Source organism: Cherax quadricarinatus, chromosome 60 (genome assembly GCF_038502225.1).
Source record: "Cherax quadricarinatus isolate ZL_2023a chromosome 60, ASM3850222v1, whole genome shotgun sequence".
Classification (NCBI taxonomy): Eukaryota; Metazoa; Arthropoda; class Malacostraca; order Decapoda; family Parastacidae; genus Cherax; species Cherax quadricarinatus.
This window is the reverse complement of record NC_091351.1, coordinates 6659035-6684034: the sequence shown is the minus strand read 5'-3', so window position 1 is coordinate 6684034 and position 25000 is coordinate 6659035. Positions and strand designations below refer to the sequence as shown.

At 37.0% G+C, this 25000-nt stretch overlaps 1 long non-coding RNA gene across 1 annotated transcript in view; it reads left to right on the top strand.

The window, feature by feature from the left end:
• The window catches only part of LOC128694488 (uncharacterized), a 138839-nt gene extending 121803 nt beyond the window's left edge, over positions 1-17036 (top strand). Inside the window, exon 4 of the long non-coding RNA XR_008407856.2 lies at positions 16521-17036. This is a non-coding gene — a long non-coding RNA (uncharacterized lncRNA). The remainder of the gene's footprint in view (positions 1-16520) is intronic.
• Positions 17037-25000: the final 7964 nt, after the last annotated feature.

Here is a 25000-nt window from a genome sequence, read left to right as displayed (position 1 = left end):
CTCTTTTCTCCTTTCATGTCAGCTGTGGAGGCAGGGTGAGAGGGAGGTAGTGCGTAGGTGAGGCGAGGTGTAGGCGAGGCGAGGTGTAGGCGAGGCGAGGTGTAGGCGAGGCGAGGTGTAGGCGAGGCGAGGTGTAGGCGAGGCGAGGCGTAGGCGAGGCGAGGTGTAGGCGAGGCGAGGTGTAGGCGAGGCGAGGTGTAAGTGAGGCGAAGTGTAGGCGAGGTGTAGGTGAGGCGAGGTGTAGGTGAGGCGAGGTGTAGGTGAGGCGAGGTGTAGGTGAGGTGAGGTGTAGGTGAGGTGAGGTGTAGGTGAGGTGAGGTGTAGGTGAGGCGAGGTGTAGGTGAGGCGAGGTGAGAGACAGGTGAAGTCTGGAGAATAAACGCCACAACACATGTTACATACTCTCTTTTCACTTTTCAATACCCTCTCTGTTATATCCACAAATCTTATGCACAATTATAGGGTCTTTGACATTCTCATTTTTTTTTATATTTGAATTTTCGCAGGACTTTTCCCAGGTAAAAACTAAATTACATGGTACGTAAAGTGACATTAAATTGAGTCTTTCACTGTATCACGAATAAAAAATATTTTAGTAAGTATCGAGGACCGAAATAGTTGCCTCTCAATTTCTAATTCAAAATTCAATATAATCTTTAAACCATAGCGTACAAAAGATCCCTAAGTGGGTCACCCCAACTGCTGAATGATAGTAGGAACTATTCGCTGAGGTCCAGGGTAGCCCCATCGGCTCAAAACCGGAGAAACTGGGTTCAATTCTGGAACTGGTAGGCTTTGTGTGCATGTTACCACACACTTCTTGCCTCTGATCACTTAGCAGTAAATAGATACCTGAGTGTTATTAACGTCTTGTTGGTGACATCATGAGTGTTTGCAATTATTATTATTATTATTATTATTATTATTATTATTATTATATCGCATTAATAGGGAAATGCCAGACCTATGAATGTCATATAATTCTTAGTTAATGGAAGGGAAATGTAACTCTCAGTTCTTTAGACAGAAGGTCTTTCATGGGCATCAAGGTACCCGTCTTGATAGGTGCTTCTTAATTTTAGATTGGCCTTGATTTTGAAATAAGCTGAAACAAAACAACAGCTCTTAACCTGTACGTTGAACGGTGTAGAAAAAAAAAGGAACCTCTTGTTCGCTTTTTCTAATTTAATACAGGTATGGAATTGCAATTTTAAAAATTGGAAACTGGGAAAATTAGGTGAAATCCAAAAGTGTTGATAAGCATTCCATTAAATTTTGCGAAACTAATGATAACTCAGTGACAAAAATAATGTGGTATATTTCCCGATTATTTTAACTGATGTGAAATCTTCAACATCAAATTCTAACCACCAAAATTGATCCATAAAGTTGCCATACATATCTTGTAAACTTAACTGACATCTCGGTTGGGTATCTCTCTGGGTATGTGACTGGGTATCTGTGAAAGTATCTCACATTTCCCATCAATACAGCTACATATCGAAATCCAACAAGTGAACTAGCCAGTCATTATCTGACCAGCACAGTTTTCTTCCCACACTTGGCATCGTGCGAGTTCATTTCTTGTACAATTAGTCCTCATTTCTCGTCCTCCGAGAAGTAAATAACGCTCAGTTGTCAAGAAGAGAGGCAATTTTTGCTGGAGTTGAAATAATGGGTAGATAATTATCAAAGACAAGGAAGTGAGACTTTTCAAACCGGATTTTTTGAAAGTAATATTTTCAGCAATTTCGAATCACACAAACATTTTATAATATATATATATATATATATATATATATATATATATATATATATATATATATATATATATATGTCGTGACGAATAGGTAAAACTTGCTATTTTGGCTTAAATGGCTACGCTCTTCTTGCCGAATAAGGCAAGCGAAAATTTGTGTATGCAATAATTTCGCAAAAAAAAAAACATTCTGAACCTTAGGAAAAAATGTATTTCATTGTGTTTGTTTATTATTAAATCATTGTCAACATATCAAAAATTTACTTAGTTGAATTAGGCTAAATTAAATTGCTGTTATTATAATGAGGTTAGGTAAGTTTTCTAAGGTTCTTTTGGTACAAAATTATTATTTTTTACATTAACGTAAATGAAAAAATATATATCTTTAAACGTAAAAGAGAAAATTTTGAAAGGGCTTAATTTTAAATGATTTCTTGCTAATTGACCAGTTTTACCTATTCGGTACATTATATATATATATATATATATATATATATATATATATATATATATATATTTATTATACACACACATTCGCGTATGTGTATATATTTGTCAATAACACAGTGTACAGAGTTTATAATTCAGTTAATAGACGTTTAATTGGATAATTTTTCTAGAGTTTACAGAAAATACTGTATCTTCCGAAGTTAGCAGACTGAGATAATGTCAAGTGAAGAGATTACACAATATATTCGTGAGTCTTATCATGTGAGGTTCATAACTCTTATGTAGAGTGTGTGGCTACAACTGGTGAAGTCTATTGAAATCGCTTGTTCTATTGTATGACATTTTCTCCAGCGTGTCTATTTTGGCTGATTTGCCGTTCGTTCAGTTCAGGTCTTATTTAGCATACAACGAATGTTTACCATTTATTCTAGGTTAGGTTAGGTCACTTTAGATAAGTTAATGCACATTTACTTATGTTTGCGTATAATTAACCGATATAGACGAGAAAAATAACATGTGGCTTACGTCTGGCAGCGCTGCTTTTATTGTATCGTAACAAGCACCCTGGAGAGTGCGTTTACTACCGAACGCTCAAAAAATGCTTTGGTATTGGTTGAGCTGTGGCTTCTTGACATTTATGACTTGGTGTATGTTATATAAACAGTGATTGTTGCTTTGGTCTATTATTGTTAATATTGTTGGTTCTCGCCTATATAGACTGACATGCAAACAATGGAATCTTGCAGGGATTCTTGTAAATCCCTCAAGCAGTGTATCGTAAATGTCGTATTCTGAAGGAACCAAGTCTCAAGGGATTCAGTGACTTTGTAAACAATAGGAACACTAACAGGGGTATAAATCTCTATTGTTTTGGCAGGTTTGGCATTTTGGTCAAATGGTAAAGTCTGTCTTTAAGCTTTTATTTGTTCGCGATTCTCAGAGTTCTTTTCTTCAGGCAGGTGGACGGGATTCATTAAAATCTCTTGTAATCGTCCTCCACATAGTGACTTTTTTTGTTTGTAAATGCGACTTAAAACAGCGTCTGAAAATGAAGGCCGAGTACAGTGCAGGCCTTTCCACGTGCTATTCAATTTTGAATGGACTTTTTCAATCGCATTTACAAAAATTACACCAAATAGAGGAACTTTATAAAATACCTAACTGGACATTTCTGTCGCATTTATTTTGAAACCAGGGAATAGCTTTGGGCATATTTCCAATTTAAGTTCACTACACTTCTCTGTTGGTTTAACGCTGCAACATTACTTTGTAGCGTTTGTCTGACTCGCATTTTTTTTCAGATTTCATTTGTGTCACCTCGTCTTGGTCTCACTCTCTATCTGTCTGTTTCTCTGTCTGTTTCTCTCTCTGTTTCTCTCTCTGTTTCTCTCTATGAAATCTGGCAATATTGTCTATGTTCCTTAGTATCTTTACTGTAGTGATCATGTCTCTTCTTGTCCTTCACCAGCACAGAAAACTCAATGTCAAGTTTGTGTTGTCCATCAATCGAGGGAAAGGAACTACTGGCTCAGGGGCTGCCTAGGTTCATGTTTCTCCTGTCCAAAGAGATGTGTAAAGTTATCTCTTTGTGACTACCAATTTACGACCTATTTCCCATTATCTTTTTCGTAGTATTTATTATCACCTTTCTGCTATTCCCTCTTTGTAGTTGCAAGAACAAATCTCCGCCCGTGGTGTCCAGTCTTCAGTGTTTCATTCAGCTCCCGATTTAAAAAATTATCACACAGATTACGAAAATTATTTCGTTACTGAGAATAAAGTAAATTATTAAAGATGTGTTATGCTCAAATTATCAAAGTTATTATCAAAGTAATTATGAGTTGCGCTAAAAGTAATTATCGTACAATACGCCTTGACTCAATTATTTTTTTTTATATCGGTATCTTTTCTCCCGAGAAGAAGAAATTTATGACTTGAGTGACCTGAAAATAATGTTATATTATTTCATCTACATGTGTGAGACGGGACCAATGAGTGGCGACAATTCCACTACAGATTTTCTTCTCAAAAGAGAAATTAAATAATTTTGAAATGGGGAAATTATTTCCCTGCTGGGAGCTCAATAACCAACCTGGGTAAAAAGTATCAGGAAATTGATGTGTGGTTGAAGTGAGTCTTGACACAACACGCCCCGCGGTGATGAGAGTGAGAGAAAGAAGTGAGTCAACATCAATACGTTGCCAGTCAAAGACACAAAAGGGGAAGGCTTTTTGACAGCATTACACCGCTTGCTAGTGGCTTTCTTGTGTGCTTAACAATATTTTACTAATTGTAAACTACGATTTGTAAACTGCAGAAAAGAAATGAAGTATATTGTATTGTACCGTATTGTATTGTTTTAGGGCTTCAAGAGACTTGGTAAAACCCTACAGCACAGCGGGTAAAATGCCTGTCTCAAATTCTAGTGTTTGATTCATCGTTCGTCGGCTGTCAGCATCTGATACAGAGATACAGTGTGTATGCCCTAATATAACCCGCCTGGTGAAGGATCCCTTTTCAATGCATCTTGTCCCTAGTCTAGTGTTTGTCTCTTCAGCTCCAAAATTTAAGCCACTTCTGGGATGTCATAGTTTTATTGTTAAAGTTAAGGGGAAGGTAAAGAGTTGCGAAAGAATTTTTGAAAGTTTCCAAATAATTACCTGAATGATTTGTATTATAATTGGCATTGACAGTGACTTAAGTGAAAGTAAGAGGCGGAAAAAAGTCATTATCATAATTTTTAGTTTCGAACACCTGCGAAACTGTGATCTTTTACACTTCACTTTTCCTGCAGGTTAGTCTTCCATAGTCTTGTATATCACTGATAAAATATACTGGAAAGCATGTAAATAAATTTCATCTCAATAAATGCCTTAAACCCTAGACTGTGACTTATTGAAATCCTTCCCTTTTTCATCTGTTTCTTGACCTTTTTCACCTGTTTCTTGACCCTTTTCATGTTTCTTGAACTTTTTCACCTGTTTCTTGACCTTTTTCATCTGTTTTTTGACCTTTTCCATTGCCCTGTTTTTTACCCTTCCTTTCTTCCTCCTCTCTTCTTCCACAGCAGCTTTCCGTTCCCTCTATCTCCTCTGGACGGTCCGGGATGGCAACGATAATCAGATTAGGAGACACCTCATTATCAGCCTCTAGGAGCCTCAGAAATTCTCCCCCCCCCCCTTACCCCTAGCCATTCTCCCTCCTCCCCTCTCTTCCCCCTCTCCCTCTCAAAACCTCTCCCCACGTCACGCCTCCCAGCCACAACCCCCCGCTCTATTACCCCATCCCCCCACCCTCTCCTGGACTATGCTGGAATCGCATTAACTGAAGCTATTGTTGAACTATTATTAATCTACCAACGTCGTAGCGAACCTCTTTCTTGGTTCTGACATCTTACACCACATTCATGCATATATATATATATATATATATATATATATATATATATATATATATATATATATATATATATATATATATATATATATATATATATGTCGTGCCGAATATGTAAAACTGGTCAATTAGCAAGAGCTCATTTAAAATTAAGTCCTTTCTAAAATTTTCTCTTATACGTTTAAAGATATATTTTTTTCATTAATGATGATGTAAAAGTTTATAATTTTGCACAAAAAGGAACTTAGAAAACTTACCTAACCTTATTATAACAAGCGCAATTTATTTTAGCCTAACCCAACTAAATATATTTTAGATTTGTTTACAATAATTTAATACTAAACAAACACAGTGAAATATATTTTGTTCGTTTGGTTCAGAATGATTTTGGCTAAATTATTGCATACACAAATTTTCACTTGTCCTATATGGCAAGATGAGCGTTGCTATTTAAGCCAAGATCGCAAGTTCTGCCTATTCGGCACGATATATATATATATATATATATATATATATATATATATATATATATATATATATATATATATATATATATATATATTATAATGTATATATTGTGTGTGTGTGTGTGTGTATAGGTGGATGGGAGGGTGGGTGGGTGGTGCCTAATAGGTAAAACTGGTCAGTTAGCAAGAACTCGTTTAAAATGAAATCCTTTCTAAAAAATTTTCTTATACGTTTAAAGATATATTTTCTCATTTATTTTAATGTAAAGATTAATAATTTTGTACCAAAAGAACCTTAGAAAATTTACCTAACCTTAATATAACAAGTGCAATTTAATTTACTCTAATCCAACTAAATATGTTTTAGTTACGTTTACAATAATTTAATAAACAAACACAATGAAATATATTTTTTTCGTTAGGTTCAAAATTATTTTTTTCGAAATTATTGCATACACAAATTTTCGCTTGCCTTTTTCGGCAAGAAGAGCGTTCTTATTTAAGCCAAAATCGCAAGTCTTATCTATTATTCACTGTATATACATATATATATACATATATACATATATATATACATATATATATACATATATATATATATATATATATATATATATATATATATATGTGTGTGTGTGTGTGTGTGTGTGTGTGTGTGTGTGTGTGTGTGTGTGTGTGTGTGTGTGTGTGTGTGTGTGTGTGTGTGTGTGTGTGTGTGTGTGTGTTATTCAAGTCATTACGTGAGTCAAGTGTATTTAGTAATGACATAGAATCAACAATGCTCAAGAAGTCAATTTCAGTGCGATAAGTTAACTTTAGTACCATTGGAATGGCGAGCAATTCAGTGAATAATATAGACCCTCAGTTGTTAATTCTTATGCACAACTCAACATGGTTGCTATAATTTACTTGATGGTGACACGATATCATAATTAATCTCGTAATGCAGTTGGCAGGCTTGATAATGCAATTGGCAGGCTTGATAATGCAGTTGGCAGGCTCGATAATGCAGTTGGTAGGCTTGATAATGCAGATGGCAGGCTTGGTAGTATTGCAGTTGGCAGACTGACGGTAGAGGTGGCAGTCATGATAATGCAATTGGCAGACTGACGGCAGAGGTGGCAGGCATGACAAAGCAGTTGGCAGGCACAATAATTCCGCTGACAGGCTTGTTAATGTTAACAAGAATTGCAGAGGAGAGAAGAGGGAAATAAGAAAGGATGTGTGACGGGGAGGAAAGACGGGTAGGAAACCAAGAGTGTGCGAGGGAGGGATTGAGGGAGAAGTGCGTGTGCGAGGAAGGAAGAACAAGAAGTGTTTGAAGGAGGGAGGACAAGGGTGTATGTGTGTGTGTGTGTGAGGGAGGGAGATGAACAAGGGAGCGTGAAAGAGGGAGAAGAATGTGACGGGGTAGCGGTGGTGATGACTTATTCACCCACAGGAGAACACCCAGTTTTCCCTACCAGTGACTTGGCAACAAGATGGCCGCCCCCTCCTCCTCATCCTCCTCCTCCTTCCTCTTCGTCCGCCCCCTCCTCCTCCACCTCCTCCTTCCTCCCCATCTACCCCGCTCTCCGCCAAGACGCAACACGGTCCCACCCCGCCAGCATCTCGCCCTCCAGGGCCACAAATGGCGTACATCCCACAACATTGTTCCAAATTTTAACTAATGCTCATTATGCCATAAATTATAAACCAAATTCTTATATATAATGTCAAAGATTGTAAACCATTATATTCTGGTAAACAAAACCAATTAAAAAAAATATTTTAAGAAAGTAATATGAAAGGGGCACTGCAGCAGGCCTACTGGTCTATGCTAGGCAGGTCCAAGTCACAGCCACCCACACCCACGAAATAATCGAAATGGACGAAATGCTCAGCATAACAAAGGACTTTTAATAAAGAAGTTAATAGTTGTTAATTTATTCTGTCAGTTGTATACTGTACTGCATAAAGTTTGTCTTGTTAGCAAAGAAACAAAAGACACACGGCGCAGAAGCAGCTTTTTTTTTAATAGGATCAGGGTTCGCTCTGACTTAAGCTCTACACAGAGAGAAATGTTGTGACAAAAGTTTGTTCTGCAACGTTTCTTCGTGTCTTTCCTTCGCTAGAAGCAGCTGTGTGCCGACAAGAACAGGCAAAACGAACATATTGACAGAGTCATTATTATTACAACGCTCAAGGTCTCGCTCAAGGAGACCTTTGTTAAGTCATTGTATTAAAGCTCTGCCTGAGCGAAACGTTGTTTTAATTGAACCTTTCTCTGCTATTACTCATATTTCCTCTTCGTTTCGTCTTACTGAGGACATTACGAGTCGTTTCTGCTTCAATAATTTTCATGGAGAAACGCTAAGCCCGTAGGGACCATACAACGCCTGAGGGGCAATTGGAGACAATCGGGTTTGATGTAAGGAAAGGCAGCTCCAGTGCCTTGGATCAAGATTCCTCCTCGGGTATTGAAACTAACCTAAGTACAGACTCTAACAAAGTTTATGAAAGATTTGTCTTGATGCTGGAGAAGGGTTCTTGATCCAAGGAACTGTTGATACCTCTCCCCCTCTCATGGACCGAACCCGATTGCTGTTTGATCTGCGGTTTTAGCGCTTTCCCAAGGCCATAATATACGAGAATTATACATCTTTATGGGTCCATCTTTAAATCGTATGTATTTTCACGTAATTTATTTTATAATTCATTTAACCACAACAATTTTTTTTGATTTGCATTGAAAACATCCATTACAAAAAAAGCAATAAATAAAAAAAAAAAAAAAAACGAACATTACCCGTCCCTAGATAAGATTTCCATTGGGTACAAATCAATGGGATATGAATTTTTTTTTTAAACGTCCAAAAGTCTTGAAAAAAAAAAAAAAAATGAGGAAACTGCTAAAGTACATTAAATATTTGATTTACATTGATTGCAATATATGGGATCTATACACTGTTAATAATGCAAATATTTATCTACTGAGATCTCTAGGGATCTACGACTGTGTGCGATACACTTTATGCACACTTCAATATACATATGCTAAAAATCATCATATATGCATATATATGTAATTATACACATCGAATATGCATCCCAAAACCACTTGCTCGTAATTGACAAACGTTTCCCAAAGCTCATAATAATAATAATAATAATTAATAAAAATATTATTGTTTTTGTCATTATTATCATCATCACGTTCTGCATTATTATAATTATTATATTATTATTATTATTATCACGCGCTGTATTATTAGAGTGGGTCAGTCAACGCAAGAATTGGTGGAGACTCGATCCACCACACCATAATAACAAGCCAGTCTCACTACCTGACTGAAATCCGAGGGCGCTTAAAGGTGTTCCCGCAATACACAAAGCTCCCCTCTGCTTCACCAGTTACGTCACGGCTCAGTGTGTCACAACAAAATGCAAAAAAAAAAAAAAAAAAAAAGGTGACCTTGCCCCTGGACGGTGCAAGTATGGAGGGGGATTATTGCTTTTCTCTTGACAGCGCTCAATTCTCCCTCCTATGTTAACTTACTCTCCATTCGCTTCAGTCTTTGTACGTTCCTTCTAAACTCGTGGTAGCTTTTTAGTTAAAAAAGAAAAGCGAAAAAAGTTTTGTTTTCAAAAGGGAAACAAATAATAAACGCTGAGATAGATAGACAGAGATAGAGAGACTTCTCGTGGAGATGGTCAGTCTGTACCAGAAATAAGAACTGTGCAGCAGGAAATTTTACAAGTGTACAACCGGTGAGCAGCAGTAAAGATGTAGGGGAGAGAGAACAAGAGAGAGGTAGAGAGCAAGAGAGGTAGATAGCAAGCAGGCATCGGGCAGGGAGGGAGGCGTCGTGTACACTGGAACCCGGTCTCTTGAGCTTCAGCAGTTCCATTAGGCCAGGTCTTAGGATTCAACTACTGTGTGCCTTCGATGGCTGGAGGATTTCATATCGTTGTTAAGGACTATTATTGATGATATTAATGGAGGAGGCGAGGCAGCAGTGGGAGGAAATTCAATGTTAGGATACACTTGGGATGACTTAGAGGATCACTGGTCTGGACTGTAAGTCAAGGCAGATAATCTTGGCTCTGCAGACAGCAGACTCGGGCGTCTCGGGTATGCTTATTGATAGGTATGATGGACTCTGCAGACTGGACATGGGGTATGCATAGACATACTTTTTAAATTTCCCTACTGATGGGTTTAATTCTTTAGACTAGATCTGGAGTATGCGTGGATATACTTCTTGAGCTAGTATGCTGAAGGGTCTGATGGATTCTTCAGGCTGGACGTATGGTGTGTGGACAAACATCTTGAATTTCTCTATGTCTTTGATGGATTTATTCACACAGAACACAGAATGTGTGTTGATATACTTTAAGTATTTTCTTACTGACGAGTACAATGAATTCTGCCGATGGAACTTATTGTATTTTTTAACTTATCTCTTGACTTTCCTTATTGGTGCGTATGAAGGACCTTATAGACAGGACATGTACTAGACATGGGATATGTTTACACATTCTTCATTAACATCGAATACATTTTATAAAAGTGGAGGATTACGGTTCCGCAATAAATATTACATAGAAACTGGTTTGAAATGTGTTTGCCGTTTTCGCCTAAGGATTTGGATACTTTTTAAATTTCTGAACAATAATGCAAACTGTAGACAGTGGACTGTTGCTGAGAAATGCATCTGATTTACCCAAAATCTTCACTTAGGAGAGGTCACAAGGTTGCTTTCCTTATCGAGATATTGTAGTGAAATGTTCAAGCCATGATACTGCGAGTCTTTTAGTCTAAATGCATTTATTAATTTAAAAAATAAATAAATAAAAAATTCCTTGTATGAGATATGAAACACTTAAAATTAATTTTATCGGCAAACTTAGGAATATATAGCACGTTAATTTTTAAACTAGTTTGGTAAAATTAAGTTTCCATGTAAAACCTACGGTATGTAGGTTATAATAGGAAAAACATTATGCTAGAATACTTTGACTACTCCTTTGATCCTTCAGGAGGAGTTCCTTGACGCCTGTGAAGGCCTCTTCATTTAAGAAATTGAAGCTACCTTCCTCTTCCATGGATCAGTTAAAAGCTTATTTTGTATTTTTTTTTCTGTCGTCTTATGAAATGTAAACAAAAATTCTAAATTTAAGTCAACAGATTAATACAAATACAAGGCTACAGGTGTAGGATAATCTTGAATCTAGAACTGAATGAAGATGCAGAAGAGACACAGCTGATGAGGAGTTATCATTATTATTATTAAATTCATTTGCTAATTTATTACCTTCCATTCTCGGGTGTTATTAACACCGTGTAGGAGTGACAACAACACCTGAGGAATGGGAGGTAATTCATTAGATCCAAGGAAGAGAAGGCTACCCTAGATTTCTTGGATGAAAAGTCCTTCACAGGAATCAATGCAGCACCTTAATGAAAAACATACTTGGGTTGAAACAATTAGTAAAGCAGAACATGGGAGAGGATGACAAGTCTGTAATAAAATTGTCATTAAGACCATTGTGAATGACTAACTTTAGCGACCTTGATAAGAAACAACAATTTCGAGACAGCCGAATTATTGCAACAAATAAAAAAAAATAGTAAGGATTCTCCAATGCTGTTTCAGTAGAGTTGAGAATAAGGAAAGCAGACGACAGAGTCGTAATTAAAAGTGGCTACGGATTATCCATCAAGGCTTTTCATGATGTTTAAACGACCATCCTTACTAAACAAGAAAAAAAAATTAATGGGGTTTTAAGAAAGCTGATATCTGAAAATGTGATTGGTGAGTTAGTTTATTCAGAATTATATACCTCAGGTTCAAAGCCCGATATATAATAAGGCTTGTTCTATAGTACAAGTCATAGTACCCAGTGATATTTGTGGTAGCGTAAGCTTGTAATTCTCACACAAGGGCAGCCGGAAGTCGATAAGTTCAGTCCATCAGTTTTGATAAAAGTGTTGTTCAAGTATCTCACTCAACAGCCTGTCGGTTTTTTAAACCATTTATAAAATACGCTTTAAGCAAGTCGCCAGATAATAATTACAGCCCCACCAGTTTATCGTGAAAATTTTGTGGTTCTGTAGTATACAAGAATATGAGGCATGTTTGTTGAGGTGTAGTTTTTTTTAATAAAGTTGCGCTCTCTGTACTGTGTGTGTGGCCCTGTACCGAGCTGTGATTATTTACATTCATGGGTAAATATTGGGCCCATAAGAGTCATTCTGTGAGTGCACTCTGAGTGGGCAAGTAGTTCATCCTTTTCTTCGGCCAAAGATGCACTAAAAATGATTCTCTGAACTGGAAATGAAATGTGCTTTTGAGTTAAACTTTAAAATTAATTGCATTCTAAAAATAATCCAACTGAAGTCTTCATTACATTAATTTATTTTCATTGATCTTGTTTAACTCTCATTTGAATGGGTGGAGGAGGGGCCATCTTGTGCAGGGACACGAGAGGAGCCATTCTTAGGAGCCAACAGCAACAAGGGGATAAGGCACGGGCAGCAGCAACAGCAGCAGTCGTGATCTAGGGATGAGGGGAAAAGCTACTTGCAGACGCGGAGGGAGCGTTACATTTCCCCTCGGAGGGGGGAGAAGAGAGGGAGAAGCCCCTCCCAGGAAGGGCAGTGAGGGGTAATGCGTGGTAAGGTAAGGAGACTGGCAGAGTGATCAGGATCTTCTGGGAGTATCAGGGACGAGTCAGTTGGGGAGACCATAGCAGTACGTAGAGAGGGGGTGAAAATTTCATGAATATAGAGGAATCCTTTATTTGTACAACGTTTCACCAGTTTAAATGATAAAAGGCCAGTGTTAAGTGAAACGTCGTACAAATAAAGGATTGTTTGTGTTTTTTTTTTCACAACAGGTCCCGTTGGTTGTTCAACGTCAACAAACTTGCGACAATTATTTTTCTCACAGTTCTGGAACAGGCATACTAAACTTGCTTGTAAATAATATATACTTAAATGTACTCCTGTTATCTCCTTTCGAGCTTAGTTCTTGGACATTTTGTATACCCATATTATCTTGCGCTATCAACTACAGGATGGACGTAAGATGCAATATATACTTGCTTTTACCATCTACTTGATGGACATGGCTTGTTCAGTATATTACCAGCTACTTTCCACAGAATGGATATGGGTTGCACAATAAACTAGCCGCTACTATCCAAACGTTAATGTGGGTTGCACAAAAATCTACCCGCTACCCTCCCCAGGATGGGTTTAGCCACAACAAGTCACAGGATTGATATGGGGTGGAAAAACTAGCCGTTACGATTCACGGGACAGAACTGGGGTGTATAACAAACTAGCCGTTACGATTCACGGGACAGAACTGGGGTGTATAACAAACTACCCGTTACTTTCCACGTGATAGATATGGGGCGAACAAACTAACCGCTACCAACCAGAGCATAGAAATGGAGAGGACAGTAAAACAGTATTAACACCAGTATCCCGCACATAGGAGGCTGAGACTTATGATGACGTTTCGGTACGACTTGAAGCATTAACAGGTCACACTCAGTCTCCTACGTGAAGGTTATCTTTGCATTGTTCCAGCTACGATACTGTGCATCTTTATTCAAAGTAACCTCTATCACACACAGGCTGGATATCTTTTAAACAATAATATAGCTTCTTCAGCGGCAAAGAAAGTAAACAAAATCATCTTAATAATGGCACCTGTTTTAGAGCTTTCTGTAAATTTCCCTTCGTGTCACAAGCCACCACAAAAATTGCAAAGATAGACAAAAAACAGACTTAATACTAGGAAAATTACTAGGAAGATTAAAAAGTAAGGGGACAAAAGATTTTGCAATGTTATCCAACGTACAAAACATAATTCCACGTCACCAGGCACTAGCTACCCTTGACCCCCTCCAAACACTCACCAGAGATCAAATAGCAAACAGAAAAAAATGACAAATCAAAACCCCAGGGCAAAGGGAAGACTTTATGACCCCAATATAAGTGATCTCTGCGCCACCCACAATTAGGGAAAAGGGTTCTCCTGTTTTCTTGATAATCTCTTTTACTAATACCTCGACAATTCTCAACTCCTGAAGTAATGGTTATAGCTTTTCAGTGAAATTCCTTATCACTGTTACTCATATTTCAGAACGGGTATGTCAGTACGGATTCCATTGAGTTTTCCGTTTGATAAAACAAATATTTGATAGCCATATTTCCTGAATTCATTGATGGTAGAGTAAAATACTAATTCACTTGTCTTAGCGCTGACTGTTCATTAAGTTGTATGCTAGTAGATAATCACTAGCATTATGCATTTTGAAAATTTGAGTAAGATGAGTGTATCTCTCAGTGCACAAAAACTGAGAATTTAGGATATTGCCTACTTTAGGCATACGACTTTTTTGATAGTCTGTCGACAGGCTATCAGATTAAAAGCAACATGAATATAGATTTTTTTTGGCTCAATAGACGCTTAACTCATATTAAAACATTTCTTTGCAGCAAATAGTTTATTACTGAATATTACGAATAACTTCAAGGGTTATTAACTTCGAGGGTTATTACTCTTGTCCAAATTGAACTGAATCTGCCAGTTTTTAGCAGGATTTGGACATAAATTTGTCCAAATCTTGCTGGAGTTCATTAGTATCCACCTCAGAATCAATCATTCGGCCTATTTTTGACAAGGGAGAGGAAGCTATTTACTAAGATACCGATGAAGTTAAAATATTAGGTAACCAAACACGCAAGTTCACCAAACAATTGCAGTACCATAAACTAACGTCCTGAAAATTTGATACTGAGAGACACGCAAGGAAATGTCTCTTTATAAATTGAAGCTGTGGAAATCTAAAATTTAGCGTCGTTGGCGTCTTCGTCTTCACTTACGTCTTGTGTCACGCTGATCTCAAGGCCAAAATCTGACACTAATTCTTTTGAATTGCTGCAAAAATTGATTATAACATTAAGTATCAGTCAATTAAATAGCTTATTGTACATCATTGTTTAATAATAATACTAATAATAATAATATATATAAATATATATATATATATATATATATATATATATATATATATATATATATATATATATATATATATATATATATATATATTCAAAACCACGGTCCGGTATTCATACGCAGAAAGAGAAACAGTCAGTAGTATTTTCCACTAAAATTATTTCTATTTTCTGTACTGATATTTTCATTCTACACTGGAGAATGAACTGCTTCATATATGCGTGTGCGTGTGTATGTGTATGTGTATGTGTGTGTGTGTGTGTGTGTGTGTGTGTGTGTGTGTGTGTGTGTGTGTGTGTGTGTGTGTGTGTGTGTGTGTGTGTACACATTCATCAGTTGTACACTTTAAGGATCTTGAGGACGACATCAACCAATAAACAAAATAATTTAAAGAACATCATTTTTCTAACACTCGCCACTTGAGCCAAAATATTAAAACTTACGACATTTACGGGAAACTCAAGAAATCTATAACCAGTTTTGCATGCCTTCAGTTTTAATGGAACATTTGAAAGAATAAATGCCTGCGTTCCTCGAAACATATAATTTTTTTCTACCTATATTCATGTCCTTACATAGGTGTAGCAAAGTTAGCTTTTGATCTTGTGACCAAGGCCTTCCGCTGGCTTACCCATCCACCGCTTTAAAAATTAAAGCATTACTTAAAGTTTTTCATGCTGTGTGCAGTGTAAATTACTAAACAGAAATCATAAACTATGCGAGTTTTATTTAAACCAACACGCAATCTCACTTTTTGGGGGATACTGTCGGTAAATATTTGGAAGCAAAAATAAAACTAGTGTATAAATAATTATGTATACAAATTTCACGCATTTTTGCGTGAATTTTGGAGGTAAAAAAAAAAAAAAAAAAAAGAGACGCTCAACGCTGCTGACACCGCCACCGCTGACTCCGATGCTATTAAGACGATAACCAGCGTAGGAGCATCGCTGTTAATAACTCATCGTTAAATATGTCTTATTGCTTGCAGTTACTGATATATTTATTTATATATATATATATATATATATATATATATATATATATATATATATATATAATATACATATATATATACACACACACACAATATATATATATATATATATATATATATATATATATATATATATATATATATTGATATATGTATGTCCTGCATGCAACATCTGCATCTTAGTTAAATATTTACTTTCGTTCCTTTTACGATTTCAGTCTAGAAGGCAACAAGCATTAAATTAGTATATTCATCGCACAACGATGTGAACGGCGGTGCTAAGGAAGATCACCGCTCTCTCTCCGAAACCCACCATCTTTTACTTTCTAAACATTGTATTAAAACGCACGCTGTACCTATTTTATTGCATCTCATTATCATATCCTCTTATAAAAACTATTTTTAATAATAATAATTTTTTCCCCTTACAGAATGTCAGAATGTCTGTGGAATGCGGGGAAGAGAGTCGCAACGAACGAATCACTACATCACGCCTAAGACATTACTCCAGCTAAATTCTCCAGTGTCTGACGAAGATATCAACTATTTATATATATATATTTCACATATTTCGAGCTTAATAAATCGAATGGGTTAAATCAACTGACCTAAAAAAGAAACTTTTCTAAAATTTTCATCTATGGATTAATAAATTATTTTCACTCTATATGGAGTAATATTTTTTTAGTTTTACACCTACTCTTTCTCAGAAAGTTCACCTAGCCTAACGTAATCGAATTTAGCCTAATTCTACTATATATATTATAGATCGGTATAAATTAAACACTAACTAAAGTCAATGATATATATTTTATCGTTATATTCAGACTGATTTTCGCAGATTCATTGTATAAGCAAATTTTCTTTCTCCCTATTTGGCAGAAATGACCCTTTCTTATGAGGACAAATTCGGTGATCCGGTTAATTCGTCACAAAACACAAACTCAAACATGTACCATATATATATATATATATATATATATATATATATATATATATATATATATATATATATATATATATATATATATATATATATATATATATATATATATATATATATATATATATATATATATATATATATATATATATATATATATATATATATATATATATATATATATATATATATATATATATATATATATAAGATCCTTGCCCAAATTATAATTTTTAAGTGTTTATTTTTTGCAGATTAATTATTTGCCTAAATTAAGTGAAAATGTTCCCATAATATTGATCAGAGCAAATATTTGAAAAAAACGTTGATCAATAAATTATTACTAATTTCTTAGGAAAATCTAAACTTTTAAAGAATTATACAGTTTTAATAGCTGGAATTAAACTCAATACATTAAGAAAAATATATAAATTCTCAGTTAGATCAGTAAAAAAATTAGAGTACAAAGCAGAAAAATACCACAATACATTCATACATAAATCGTTGTTATTGAGTTAATTAAATTGCATATGTGAATGCAAAGAGAATATAATTATCACATAACCCCTTTAATGCACAGAATATTATTTGGATAAAAGTATTACTATTAAGAGAATTTTGGTTATAACTAAATACTTCAAACTCGAATGGTTTGTTGACTGCAGTAAAGACTCCCCGACAATTCGAGGGTCATCAATGTCACATTTTAAATCTGTACACCAGTCAACAATACTATAATTCCTGAAATAGTTATTAAAATTTCAACGAAGTTCACAGGAATATACATCTCTTAGTGTATACATCCTTGTGCCAGACTAAAGTACAAGATAAATATTCCTAGAACATTGTTCTACAAGTTATATTCATCTGAAGTTAATTAAAGACAATTACTGCTAACTTAATCAAATGACAATCATTATTTGCTTTTCTGCATGTAAATAAAATATAAAAAAAATAATTTGTTTTCCTAATCCTCTTTTTTATTGCTCGAAGAACATGTAATTATATATATATATATATATATATATATATATATATATATATATATATATATATATATATATATATATATATATATATATATATATATATATATATATGCGTCTATGTACATATTTCAATTTTTTTGGTAGGTACAATGAGCAAGAGAAACGCACCTCAATGAAAAAATATAATTATTTGACTTTCACTAAGCTCCTCATATGTGCGTGTCTCCATTACGTTGCTAGAGCATGTGTCTGCATGATGCTGCTATATGTGCCTGCATGATGCTGCTATATGTGCCTGCATGATGCTGCTATATGTGCCTGCATGATGCTGTGTGTGTCTGCATGATGCTGCTATATGTGCTTGCATGATGCTGCTATATGTGCCTGCATGATGCTGCTATATGTGCCTGCATGATGCTGCTATATGTGCCTGCATGATGCTGCTATATGTGCCTGCATGATGCTGCTATATGTGCCTGCATGATGCTGTGTGTGTCTGCATGATGCTGCTATATGTGCTTGCATGATGCTGCTATATGTGCCTGCATGATGCTGCTATATGTGCCTGCATGATGCTGTGTGTGTCTGCATGATGCTGCTATATGTGCCTGCATGATGCTGATGTGTGTGCATGATGCTGCTACAGTATATGTATCTGCATGATGCTTTAGTGCGCAGCAGTGTGCTTCAGTGTGCAGCACTTTGCTTCAGTGAACATCAGTGTGCAGCAGTGTACATCAGTGTGCAGCAGTGTGCTTCACTGTACATCAGTGTGCAGCAGCGTACATCAGTGTGTAGCAGTGTACAACAGTGTACAACAGTGTGTAACAGTGTACAGCAGTGTACAACAGTGTGTAACAGTGTACAGCAGTGTACAACAGTGTACACTAATGCCAATAAGCCTAACCTCCATAGTGGGAAAATTTATGGAATCAATAATTGCCGAGGCAGTTCGTAGCCACCTTGAAAAGCATAAATTAATCAACGAATCTCAGCATGGTTTTACAAAGGGGCGTTCCTGCCTTACGAATTTATTAACTTTTTTCACTAAGGTATTTGAGGAGGTTGATCAAGGTAATGAATATGATATTGTGTATATGGACTTCAGTAAGGCTTTTGACAAGGTCCCACATCAGAGACTATTGAGGAAAATTAAGGCACATGGAATAGGATGAGAAATGTTTTCCTGGATAGAGGCATGGTTGACAAATAGGCAGCAGAGAGTTTGCATAAATGGGGAGAAATCAGAGTGGAGAAGCGTCACGAGCGGTGTTCCACAGGGGTCAGTGTTGGGCCCCCTGCTGTTCACAATATACATAAACGACATATATGAGGGCATAAAGAGCGACATCAGCAAGTTTGCCGATGACACCAAAATAGGCCGTCGAATTCATTCTGACGAGGACATTAGAGCACTCCAGGAAGATTTGAATAGACTGATGCAGTGGTCGGAGAGGTGGCAGATGCAGTTTAATATAGACAAATGCAAAGTTCTAAATGTTGGACAGGACAATAACCATGCCACATATAACTAAACAATGTAGATCTTAATATTACGGATTGCGAAAAAGATTTAGGAGTTCTGGTTAGCAGTAATCTGAAACCAAGACAACAGTGCATAAGTGTTCGCAATAAAGCTAATAGAATCCTTGGCTTCATATCAAGAAGCATAAATAATAGGAGTCCTCAGGTTGTTCTTCAACTCTATACATCTTTGGTTAGGCCTCATTTAGATTATGCTGCACAGTTTTGGTCACCGTATTACAGAATGGATATAAATGCTCTGGAAAATGTACAAAGGAGGATGACAAAGTTGATCCCATGTATCAGAAACCTTCCCTATGAGGATAGACTAAGGGCCCTGAATCTGCACTCTCTAGAAAGACGTAGAAATAGGGGGGATATGATTGAGGTGTATAAATGGAAGGCAGGAATAAATAAAGGGGATATAAATAGTGTGCTGAAAATATCTAGCCTAGACAGGACTCGCAGCAATGGTTTTAAGTTGGAAAAATTCAGATTCAGGAAGGATATAGGAAAGTACTGGTTTGGTAACAGAGTTGTGGATGAGTGGAACAAACTCCCATGTACCGTTATAGAGGCCAGAACGTTGTGTAGCTTTAAAAATTGGTTGGATAAATACATGAGTGAATGTGGGTGGGTGTGAGTTGGACCTGATAGCTTGTGCTACCAGGTCGGTTGCCGTGTTCCTCCCTTAAGTCAAGGTGACCTGACCTGACTAGTTTGGGTGCATTGGCTTAAGCTGGTAGGAGACTTGGACCTGCCTCGCATGGGCCAGTAGGCCTGCTGCAGTGTTCCTTCGTTCTTATGTTCTTATGTTCTTAAGTGTGCATTAGTGTATAACTGTGTGCACCAGAGTACATCAATGACTTTCAAGTGTTATCTTGAAAATAAAAACATATCATGTGCAAATCCTGTAAATCAGTTGGCCACCGAATCTCTGGATTTACATAAACACTGTAAATTACATGAGCCTGAACAGTATGTTGGCTGAGTGTGGGTATGTAGATGCAACAGTTAGGTGAGGGTATGTGGTGGGTATGTAGATGCAACAGCTGGGTGAGGGTATGTGGTGGGTATGTAGATGCAACAGCTGGGTGAGGGTATGTGGTGGGTATGTAGATGCAACAGCTGCGTGAGGGTATGTGGTGGTACGTAGATGCAACAGCTGGGTAAGGGTATGTGGTGGTACGTAGATGCAACAGCTGGGTGAGGGTATGTGGTGGTATGTAGATGCAACAGCTGGGTGAGGGAATGTGGTGGTATGTAGATGCAACAGCTGGGTGAGGGTATGTGGTGGTATGTAGATGCAACAGCTGGGTGAGGGTATGTGGTGGTATGTAGATGCAACAGCTGGGTGAGGGTATGTGGTGGTATGTAGATGCAACATCTGGGTGAGGGTATGTGGTGGTATGTAGATGCAACAGCTGGGTGAGGGTATGTGGTGGTATGTAGATGCAACTGCTGGGTGAGGGTATGTGGTGGTATGTAGATGCAACAGCTGGGTGAGGGTATGTGGTGGTACGTAGATGCAACAGCTGGGTGAGGATATGTGGTGGTATGTAGATGCAACAGCTGGGTGAGGGTATGTGGTGGCGTGTAGATGCAACAGCTGGGTGAGGGTATGTGGTGGCGTGTAGATGCAACAGCTGGGTGAGGGTATGTGGTGGTATGTAGATGCAACAGCTGGGTGAGGGTATGTGGTGGTATGTAGATGCAACATCTGGGTGAGGGTATGTGGTGGTATGTAGATGGAACAGCTGGGTGAGGGTATGTGGTGGTATGTAGATGCAACAGCTGGGTGAGGGTATGTGGTTGTATGTAGATGCAACAGCTGGGTGAGGGTATGTGGTGGCATGTAGATGCAACAGCTGGGTGAGGGTATGTGGTGGTATGTAGATGCAACAGCTGGGTGAGGGTATGTGGCGGTATGTAGATGCAACTCCAACAACCAGGGAATTTATTCAAATTGTTTACCCACATTCTGATTTTGTTCCTCTTTCCCTCTTACTCCACTTAAGAAAAATGTCTTGCTGTGTCTCTCTCTCTCTCTCTCTCTCTCTCTCTCTCTCTCTCTCTCTCTCTCTCTCTCTCTCTCTCTCGCTTGAAATTGTAGCAACTTCAGCGACCGGAGGCAAATTACCATAATCATGGAGAGTGCTAAACCCGTAAGGAGATTAGAATGTTAGGTTTGATCCGAGGACCCTGAAGGTTAGCTACGGGTCCTTGAATCAAGAACCCTTGACTAACATGAGGACGAACATTTTCCCCATTTTTGACGAGTTACAAACATTTGGTTAAAAAGTCTACGGATTTCTCATCCACATTTCATTAAGTCAGTTTAAACTGAAATGTGGATCAAACTAGTTATTGAATATATATATAAATATATATATATATATATAATTATATATATATATATATATATATATATATATATATATATATATATATATATGTATAATGTATATAAATATGTATATATATATGTATATATATATGTATGTATATATATATGTATGTATATATGTATGTATATATAATGTATATGTATATATGTATATATATATAATGTATATATATATGTATATATATATATAATGTATATATATATAATGTATATATATATGTATATATATATATATGTATATATATATATATATATATATATATATATATATATATATATATATATATAATGTATATATATATGTATATATATATGTATATATATATATTTGTATATATGTATGTATATATATATGTATGTATGTATGTATATATATATGTATATATATATATATAATGTATATATATATGTATATATATATGTATGTATATATATATATGTATATATATATATATATATGTATATATATATATATATATATATATATGTATGTATATATATCTGTATATATATATATTTTTTATATTATTATTATCACACTGGCCGATTCCCACCAAGGCAGGGTGGCCCGAAAAAGAAAAACTTTCACCATCATTCGCTCCATCACTGTCTTGCCAGAAGGGTGCTTTACACTACAGTTTTTAAACTGCAACATTAACACCCCTCCTTCAGAGTGCAGGCACTGTACTTCCCATCTCCAGGACTCAAGTCCGGCCTGCCGGTTTCCCTGAATCCCTTCATAAATGTTACTTTGCTCACACTCCAACAGCACGTCAAGTATTAAAAACCATTTGTCTCCATTCACTCCTATCAAACACGCTCACGCATGCCTGCTGGAAGTCCAAGCCCCTCGCACACAAAACCTCCTTTACCCCCTCCCTCCAACCCTTCCTAGGCCGACCCCTACCCCGCCTTCCTTCCACTACAGACTGATACACTCTTGAAGTCATTCTGTTTCGCTCCATTCTCTCTACATGTCCGAACCACCTCAACAACCCTTCCTCAGCCCTCTGGACAACAGTTTTGGTAATCCCGCACCTCCTCCTAACTTCCAAACTACGAATTCTCTGCATTATATTCACACCACACATTGCCCTCAGACATGACATCTCCACTGCCTCCAGCCTTCTACTCGCTGCAACATTCATCACCCACGCTTCACACCCATATAAGAGCGTTGGTAAAACTATACTCTCATACATTCCCCTCTTTGCCTCCAAGGACAAAGTTCTTTGTCTCCACAGACTCCTAAGTGCACCACTCACTCTTTTTCCCTCATCAATTCTATGATTCACCTCATCTTTCATAGACCCATCCGCTGACACGTCCACTCCCAAATATCTGAATACATTCACCTCCTCCATACTCTCTCCCTCCAATCTGATATCCAATCTTTCATCACCTAATCTTTTTGTTATCCTCATAACCTTACTCTTTCCTGTATTCACCTTCAATTTTCTTCTTTTGCACACCCTACCAAATTCATCCACCAATCTCTGCAGCTTCTCTTCAGAATCTCCCAAGAGCACAGTGTCATCAGCAAACAGCAGCTGTGACAACTCCCACTTTGTGTGTGATTCTTTATCTTTTAACTCCACGCCTCTTGCCAAGACCCTCGCATTTACTTCTCTTACAACCCCATCTATAAATATATTAAACAACCACGGTGACATCACACATCCTTGTCTAAGGCCTACTTTTACTGGGAAAAAATTTCCCTCTTTCCTACATACTCTAACTTGAGCCTCACTATCCTCGTAAAAACTCTTCACTGCTTTCAGTAACCTACCTTCTACACCATACACTTGCAACATCTGCCACATTGCCCCCCTATCCACACTGTCATACGCCTTTTCCAAATCCATAAATGCCACAAAGACCTCTTTAGCCTTATCTAAATACTGTTCACTTATATGTTTCACTGTAAACACCTGGTCCACACACCCCCTACCTTTCCTAAAGCCTCCTTGTTCATCTGCTATCCTATTCTCCGTCTTACTCTTAATTCTTTCAATTATAACTCTACCATACACTTTACCAGGTACACTCAACAGACTTATCCCCCTATAATTTTTGCACTCTCTTTTATCCCCTTTGCCTTTATACAAAGGAACTATGCATGCTCTCTGCCAATCCCTAGGTACCTTACCCTCTTCCATACATTTATTAAATAATTGCACCAACCACTCCAAAACTATATCCCCACCTGCTTTTAACATTTCTATCTTTATCCCATCAATCCCGGCTGCCTTACCCCCTTTCATTTTACCTACTGCCTCACGAACTTCCCCCACACTCACAACTGGCTCTTCCTCACTCCTACAAGATGTTATTCCTCCTTGCCCTATACACGAAATCACAGCTTCCCTATCTTCATCAACATTTAACAATTCCTCAAAATATTCCCTCCATCTTCCCAATACCTCTAACTCTCCATTTAATAACTCTCCTCTCCTATTTTTAACTGACAAATCCATTTGTTCTCTAGGCTTTCTTAACTTGTTAATCTCACTCCAAAACTTTTTCTTATTTTCAACAAAATTTGTTGATAACATCTCACCCACTCTCTCATTTGCTCTCTTTTTACATTGCTTCACCACTCTCTTAACCTCTCTCTTTTTCTCCATATACTCTTCCCTCCTTGCATCACTTCTACTTTGTAAAAACTTCTCATATGCTAACTTTTTCTCCCTTACTACTCTCTTTACATCATCATTCCACCAATCACTCCTCTTCCCTCCTGCACCCACTTTCCTGTAACCACAAACTTCTGCTGAACACTCTAACACTACATTTTTAAACCTACCCCATACCTCTTCGACCCCATTGCCTATGCTCTCATTAGCCCATCTATCCTCCAATAGCTGTTTATATCTTACCCTAACTGCCTCCTCTTTTAGTTTATAAACCTTCACCTCTCTCTTCCCTGATGCTTCTATTCTCCTTGTATCCCATCTACCTTTTACTCTCAGTGTAGCTACAACTAGAAAGTGATCTGATATATCTGTGGCCCCTCTATAAACATGTACATCCTGAAGTCTACTCAAC